Source organism: Canis aureus, chromosome 5 (assembly GCF_053574225.1).
Source record: "Canis aureus isolate CA01 chromosome 5, VMU_Caureus_v.1.0, whole genome shotgun sequence".
NCBI lineage: Eukaryota > Metazoa > Chordata > Mammalia > Carnivora > Canidae > Canis > Canis aureus.
The window spans coordinates 31062657-31068805 of NC_135615.1; the positions used below are offsets into that span (position 1 = coordinate 31062657).

The 6149-nt window shown below is 53.5% G+C and overlaps 1 long non-coding RNA gene across 1 annotated transcript; it reads left to right on the forward strand.

Annotated features, from left to right (window-relative positions):
• Positions 1-1706: 1706 nt before the first annotated feature.
• LOC144313375 (uncharacterized) lies at positions 1707-2662 on the forward strand. The gene is made up of 2 exons (XR_013379035.1): positions 1707-2037; positions 2362-2662. It is a non-coding gene; the product is annotated as an uncharacterized LOC144313375 (long non-coding RNA).
• Positions 2663-6149: the final 3487 nt, after the last annotated feature.

Genomic DNA, 6149 nt, shown 5'->3' on the forward strand with positions numbered 1-6149 from the left:
ATCAAGAGTTGGATGCTTAACCAACTGAGCCACCCAGGCGCTCCAACACTTATTCTATTTTTTATGTTATATATTTTACAACATGGTAAAGTATGCAGAGCCATACAGATTGCTGAGTTTTTACATAGGCGTACACCTGTGAAATCAGTGGGTTTAGAATGGTTCTCTGATCACGAGCCATGTACTTCATCATACCTGGTGAATGACACTACAAACGACCTCACCTTTCAAGAGAGATTTCACCTCCTATACCCATGTATGATTTCACCTCCTATACCCATGTATGATTCATATCATAAAGCAAAATAAAACATGCACATGTATTGGAAAAGGAGGGTTCTTCCCTCACACCTTATGAACAAAATACTATTGATGTTCTTTAATTAGCTGATTCTTTTAAAACTATTACTTACAGATACAAATTTTGAACAAGGTAGTATTTCCCTTATCACCAGGTGAATATTTAGATGGTTACTTTAACCGAAATTGTTTAAAACAGTGCCTTCTGAATAATTTTTGGCTTATATATATTGTGATGCTATTTTGGGGGAGTGAAATATGTGCTGTGTGTTTATTTCTCACAAGATATAGCAAGGTCTGTGAGAGGACTTTGATTCAGGCTTGTGTGTTTTGTATTTATGGCTAGCTTTATTTTTGAGCAACATCACCCACCAAAGCAGTGTGTCATCACAAGTGTGAGAAAAAACTTCAGAGTAGTTTTTGTCATGGGTAGTATACAGTAATTTTTTTTAAAAAAGGTGTATGATTTATGATCTTGCATTATAGGTTTTTTTTGCTGTGCAGGGACCTAGAGAACTGGCCATTTTATAACTGGAGGAGTTAACTCCAAAGGCAAATAAGCTATTTCCTGCCCCCCAGGGAATGATTTTCTCGCCCTACTCAATGCTCACCAGTCATGGAGTTGTCCTAGTTATGAAGAAACAACTTGAAGGAGTACTCATGCTGACTGTGGAGGGAAGTTGAGCTCATCACCACTTTGACTAATCAAGGATGACGAGTACAAGCTCCTGCCTGTGGGCCCATTCCTCAGAGAAGGTTGGGGCAGGGAGGCTGCCGTGACATGATGAAGGAGGAAAGAGAAATTTGGTTCAAATGAAATATGAGTCTTAAAAGGAGAGGATGTGAATATGGGAGAAAGGGAGAAGGAAATGCAGTGGAGTATTTGAGCCTAGAGATGAGCGCTTATCACAGAGTTTTGGAAATTCGGCCTTCAGCATACCTGGCCATGGGCCAGAAGCCACAGCCAGTTCCTATGACTGTCAAAATAAGATGGTGCCCTGAAGCTAGGTGAGAAATGGGTTGGCATGTCCCCAACTGCTGTATTAGAGTCCTTGACTTTTTGTCTGGATTTGATTTGAACGTGTGTATGTGTTTCCATTTTATGGCTTTTCTGGAGATGTGAGAGGAAAGACCGCCCATGGGAAGTTAGTTCTCCCTATACTTGGATTCCCATGACCAGAGGCACCCTGTTCTGCCACTTTTCTTAGGCTTAAGATTGTCCGGACCTTCTCTCCTTCCAAATCATAAGAGACAAAGGGAAAGCAATCTTTCTAAAGAAGAATAGATTCTCATGGCATTGTCTTCCTTGCTCCTCTACTTCTCGGAGGGCCTGAGAAGAGAGGAGCAGATGTGGGAAGGTATCTGAGGGATCTGGAGTTCTGCTGAGCACAGAGGTCCGGGGATGAGCAGATAGCGTGTCCTAATGGAGCGCTGATAAGCTAGGGGAAGAAGGGATTTTTCTCGATCCTGAAGAATCATCACCACTGAACAGCTACAGTCTGCTGCTGCCTTAACCAATAGCAACATTAGCAACAGAATCTCCCAGACCAAGTGAGAAAGTACTGGGTCTCCTATTGGATACCGGAACCAGCAACTCATGATCTCACAGAGAGTCCATTGGTCCTTGAGGGAAAACTCTGAGAAGACTAAACACTGGCCAGGGTAGGGGTGGGGGCCCTCCAAGGGCTCTTGCACTGTGGTAGAGGTGGGGGCCCCTTCAACGGATCTTGCACTGTGGTAAGGGTGGGGATCCCTTCAACAGATCTTGCACTGTGTTAGGGGTGGCAAGGGCTCTTGCACTCTGTTAGGGTTGGGGGCCTTCCATGGATCTTGCACTGTGGTAGGGGTGGGGGCCCCCCAAGGGATCTTGTACTGTGTTAGGGGTGAGGTCCCTCCAAGGGCTCTTGCACACTGGTGGGGGGGGCCCCCAGAGTGATCTTGCACTGCTTCACCTTTCCTTCTGTGCTGCTGATTTGTCTGCAGATGTCCAGCTTCCTTTATCACCGGGGGCTGGTTTGAATCCCTGTAAGCCCACCAGCCTCATTCTTATATCTTCTCTAGCAGCTTGACTAGCCCCCGAGATGCAGGGGCACCGGCCAACACCTCTCCTTCCACTCCCATCCCCTGGTACATCAACAAGCCTCTGAAGGGCAGGAAGAGAGCATGGGGAGATGGTGGGAAGAGTCTGAGCCTCTGCCTCTCACCTCCCATTTGTCTCATCCCACCTGCTTCCAGAAGCCTGTCTGAACAGCTGACTCCACCCTGAGTCACACCTTCTCAGACAGAGGCACCCCATTCTGTGGCTTTGTCCCCAAAGACTCCTTAAGCCTCTCTAACATGCGTTGAGGAAATTCAGAACCTAGTCATCCTGAACTGGTCTTCTTTTGGAGCAGAACAGAAAGTGTATTTGTGGATGATGGGTATGGACGTGGGTGTGGGGGCACACATCTGTCATAGTACTTCCTGCAGAAATTTCCAAATGTTCTGACAAATTAGGGTGACCTCTCAGACTCCCCTGGGCCTCTGATGCCTGGCTAGTGCCTCCAAAAGCCTCTGGAGCAGGTGCTTCAAAAAGACAAACAGACCGGAGGCTCATTTACATCCAGAGATCATTCTAGAAACCTTCCAGTCCAAACTATCACCCAAGGCAAAGAAAGAAGGAAACCTGCCATTTTGGCCTCCACTACAGGGCCATGACCCTGCTCAGTGCTTTTATGTGCTGTTCCATTAAAGGCAACAATTCCGTCAGGGAGGCGTGGCAGGAGCAACACCAAGGGTTTTCCAAAACATTTCATTTTCCACATTTCCTGCTCCACCTGCCCCGGTTTCTAGATGCCCCGGGGCCATTGGATGGATGCCACTTCCACCCTGGCCTATCCGTCCCGAGCAACCCTCCGTGCTCCCTCCCCTCACCTGTTGGGTGACCGAGTGCAGATCCTGGAGAGGGCGGCGAGGCTGCAGCACTGGGCAGAGCCCCACGTGGGAGACCCGTGGACCCTGGGCTTGGAGCAGTGCGGGGTGGGAGAGCCGCAGTACACCTGGCTTTGCGTGAGAAGCGCCATAGTGACCGCGGCTTGGGCCTGTTTGTTGTAGCAGCTGGACTCACTCTTAACGCAGCGGGTGTTGCACACACTTTACATCGGATGCAAATGGTGGGAGACAGCACTTCAACTCAGACTCAAGTCGCCCACCTTCAAAGCCCACCCCTTGGGAACTCTGGGCTACTGCCTTCCGCGCTCACTTCCCTGAGATTTCAGCATCTTACGGGGCAGTGGGGGGGAGATGCCCTTATGCAGTGAGTGTCTGCGGTCCCACTCTCCTTGGGGTCCAGCCTTCGTCTGTGGGCTCAGCCTTGGAGGTCGGGGCTGCAAGGTGGCAAGGACAGCCACTCTCTGCTGCTGAGTTGGGGCGTTAACTCTTCAAAGCAACCTCATTCCTTCACAAAATATTCCAGATGGGGAGGAAGCCGGAGGGTGGTTTGGAGGATACGCATCTCTGAGGAGGAGAGACATGGGAAGAGCAGAGGGCATCAAGGTTGTAAAGAAATGACAGTAAGGATCATTGAGAAGCCTTTTCGGGGCTGGCACTCGCAACTGGGCATGTGGTCTACACCGTGCAAGCATCCGCCCTCTGCGTCCGCGTATTCACTGGGCGCCAGGCATTGTGCCCCGGAACACAGTGGCGGATTAAACAGTTCTGGCCTCCCAAGTTTAGTTTGGGGGACCATGCGGGCTGCCGTAGTAGAACACCACAGACTGGGGTGCTTATCAACCCCAGACATTTATTTCTGGAACATTCCGGAGGCTGGAGGTCCATGATCAAGGCTCCAGAAGATTCGGTGTCCAGTGAGATCCTGCTTCCTGGTTCGCAGACGGGGTCTGCTTGCTGTGTCCTCACGTGGACGAAGGGGCGGGGGGGCTCTCTGGAGGCGCTTTTATAAGGACACGACTCCATTCATGAGGGTGCCACTTCGCTAGCTAATCACTTCCCAGACACGCCGCCACTTACCATCACCTTAGGGGCGAGGTTTCCACGTAAGGGTTTGGGGGGCACACATGCATCCATAGCGGCAGGAGGTAAACCAGCAGCCGGAACCCGGTGTGGTGGATGCTGTGCCTCTGAGGAGGGGCGGTGAGAGTCCCGAGCCTCGGGGAGGCCCGGAGAGCCAATGGGGGATCGGGGTGGGGGGCACAGAGGGCAGAGCAGGTGCAGGCGGGACCCGGGCCCGGGCCAGCATGCCAGGTGCCGGGCGGCGTCGGGGTGCTCGGGGCCCCAGGGAGGAAACGACTGAGGGGCCGTAGTGGGATGCATGGTGCAGGCTGCTCTGCGCGCGCGGATGGGGCTGCCCGATGCCATGGACCGCTTACGGCGGCAGCTGCCCGTGGGCTGGACTCAGGAGCCAGAGTGGGGGCGCTGGAGTCGCCGCAGTCACCGCCCTTGCTGGGAAGCGCCACCGCGTGCAGCCTGGGCTTGGGTCCCGTCAGGCTCCTGTCTGTGCTCCAAGTCGCTTCCAGCGTCCGTGAGATGGAAGGGGACAGCGTGGGCCTTGCTCTCCCGGAGGCAGCCGGTGCACAAGGGAGGTCAAGTCCCCGAAACTCCCCCAGCGCCAGAGGGGAGAAGGCTGCGGGGCTTGACGGGGTCCCAGACAGCGCCCCAGGATGTCACAGACCCCCGGCCCCCGACTGCTGGACGGCGCAGGGCTGGGGCCAGGGCACGGCGGGGGAGGCCTCCCAGCAGGCGGGCTGCCCGGGCAACACTGGCTGGGCCACCACAGCCTCCGACACGCCCGGGCCACCCCAAGGTTGCCCCGAGGTATCTCTCTGGAGGGTCATCCTGCCAGACTCAGGGATGAGGAGCCAGGCCTGGAGTTCAGGCACCGTGGCCTCCCCAGGCCTGAAATCCCTTTAAATGGAGCCTCTAGACAGCCCGTTGGCTCCTCTGGCCAAAGGTGGGCACTTCCAAGCCCCACGGGGGACTCCCGGTGACACCATTTGCCCAGTGTCCCATCTTCGTGCTCCCAGGCGGCCTGCTGTTTCCAGCGTTCACACGTGGCAGGCCACCTCCGGGACGTCGCTGCTCTGAGACGGGCCGCGGGGCTCACTGTGGACGTCAGCATTTAGTGGACTCCGAAGAATCCGGAGCGGTGACACTGCAGATATGTGTCTAGACCAGGGCCGCAGCTTTGATGAGGGAGCCGCTACCGCCAGGCCTGTGGGACCCAGACGGGGCCTTCCTGGCCGCGGGCCCGGGGGGGCGCCCCCCTCCCCAGCACCAGGTCCAGCTCCGTCTGCTTTGTTGAGCCGGGAACACACAGCCGGCCAAGTCCACGTATCCCTGGCTCACAGGGACCGGATTTTATGCGGACAAATGAAATTACAAGGGAAACTTCGAAACGGTGTCATTGCCATGAGTCGGACTCGCTTGTCCTGCCAACTTTGGAAGAATTTTATATGTCTTCCACTCTTTTGTGGGAGAATGTTACAGGAACAGGATTTTTATGCACACGCAAGTAACGATTGTGTAACTAGCCTGCACATACCATCCTCCTCCTCAACGAGCAGCTCGCAACCAGCCGCGTGTCACCAATAGCCTCCTGCCCCCCACGCTAGTTTTGAACAGATCTGGACAAAAACCCATTATTTCATTCTTAAAAAAATTTCAGTAGGGAACTCTGAACCAAATCTCTTTATTAGAATTTCTAGGTAGGGAGGAAATGAAGCCGTTCACGTTGCTTTTACTATGTCTAGCCGGGTTTGAAAAGAAGAAAAAAGGGGGAGAAATTGGGGCCCCTGGGGGGCTCAGTGGTTGAACATCTGCTTCGGCCCAGGGTGTGACCCTGGGGTCCTGGG